Source organism: Morone saxatilis, unplaced genomic scaffold (genome assembly GCF_004916995.1).
Source record: "Morone saxatilis isolate NCDOM2014 unplaced genomic scaffold, NCSU_SB_2.0 Contig11, whole genome shotgun sequence".
Classification (NCBI taxonomy): Eukaryota; Metazoa; Chordata; class Actinopteri; family Moronidae; genus Morone; species Morone saxatilis.
Genome location: NW_023339663.1, coordinates 15,050,491 through 15,052,498, shown reverse-complemented (window position 1 = coordinate 15,052,498; position 2,008 = coordinate 15,050,491). Strand labels below are relative to the sequence as shown.

General features: G+C 39.8%; 1 protein-coding gene across 5 annotated transcripts in view; it reads right to left on the bottom strand.

The window, feature by feature from the left end:
• The window catches only part of LOC118343613 (zinc finger protein 821), a 16,940-nt gene that overhangs the window by 13,676 nt on the left and 1,256 nt on the right, over positions 1-2,008 (bottom strand). The gene's annotated exons all lie outside the window — the stretch shown is intronic.

Below are 2,008 nucleotides of genomic sequence, written 5' to 3'. Positions count from 1 at the left end.
TAATGCACAATATTTAAATATCAGCTCCTAACATAATATACATGATGGTATGTCATGAGGAACACTGTCTTTGATTTTAAACGAATCAATCTATCACAAGCTACATCGGACAGCAAGGAGAGCAGCGCACACACTGTTACTGCAGGTAATAATAATCACACACACTCCTGTCAAACAGCCACAGCACACACGGGTAACAGTATGAGACAATACCTACAGTTAACTTTGAAGGGGTTGGTCTGTTTTCGCCTGGACATATTATTGCCCAGTCCCGGTTAAAAAAAAAAACTGGAATCTCCTCCTCACCCCGGATGGCTACCCTGAGACCAGTCCAGGTGTATTACGCACTGAGGGGACGAAAGATGAACGAAATAATAATAATAATAATAGAAGAGAGAAAAAAAAAAACACTGATCAAATCGTCCACTCGATCAGCAGAGTCGGGGCCATTTATGGAGGCAAAAAAATAAAAAAACGGAGACATAAGAAGAGTCACATTCTTGCAGTCGTTAGAAAAAACAAAACCAAAAGCCCCGTCCCCAGTCGATCAGGGGGGTTAAATGATGTCCGAGCCCGACCACAGAGACACCGAGCAGCACCGAGCTGCTCCGATCCCGAGCCGCTGGCAGCCGTGCGCTCACTGCAGCGATGCACAAGCTCAGCTGATCTAACGGAGAAGCGATGAAGCCACACCGAACAGGATTGTGGGATACGCAGGGACGCTGGGGGAGCTCATGCTAAAGATACTGTGCTGCGTTCAGGTCGTGTGGGAGAAACTGAAACAAAAACCTCACAAGATTTCCACCTATACCTGTATTTTTAGAGCTGAGTCATGATATCTAAAAGTGGTCGCAGTATAAATGTCTGTTAAGTTTTCTGGTATTAAAATAGTCAGCCAATTAAAGGAGTATATTTTTAACATTTTTGTATCATTATAAACATATTAAACATTAAGTAGAAGTCGATTGGATACGAGGAGGTTGACAGTTTTGTCATACTACTATTTTCAAGGTCAAGAATGAACCTTAATATTAAAGTGTAAGAGGTCATAAAAGTGCTAAAACCTGAAACCACAACAGCTGATAGGCTTGAGTGTCAACAGATTCACCTCCACGATAACTAATCACACACACCGAAGAGAGTGAGAGTGGAAGAGAGAGACAGCTGAAAGCTCCTGAAAAAAGATAGTGAGCGCACCTTGAGTCGGGACTGTTTCGCCAAATCAATGGGACTATTTCTACTATTTCTTGAAGCACAAAGTAGAATAAATACACATTTTTCTCCAGCAAGGAAAAAAAATGTCACTGAAGTAGAATTTCCTTAGAATATAACTTTTACATAAAATATCTGATAATAATATATCAGCAAATGTTTGTTGTAACAACGCACAACACAAAGATTTTTGATCCCTTCATTTATTTTTTCATTAATTGTGACCAATTATGTACCGAGCAGGACATTTTACCCTTGAAAACAAACTTGTCAGCGCTCTCTGGTGGGCAAACCGTGCAATGACGACAATGTTTCTGAAGGACCACAAGCATATCTTTGACATTTCTGTACAATCTTTTGTTACTTAATGGCCAAAACAATGTGCTGAAAGATGACCGGCCTCTGGGCTGGCAGGTAAAATATGAAGAAGTGACCTGATGGGCATAGTGTAACTAAGGGTGACAGTAAGACTGAAAGAGTGCTGTGTACAAATCAAAGAGGCACCACATTAAATACACATCACTGTACATTTAAATTAGCATTATCTGCACACATTATGTAACAGGTTTTTTTTTATGACAATTTAATAATATATTATAACCGGTTCATTTTCTGCCACAGCAACAACACCTTAACATGTCCTTTAATCCTTACTCCACAGCAACACTCTGTGTTGTAATCCTGCAAGGAGGATGATCAAAAAATGTCAACGCATGTTCAAATTAGACTAAACAACTGGATAAGTTCAAGATATTTCCAGTTTTTTTCCATACGACATGAAAACAACTGGAAGTGT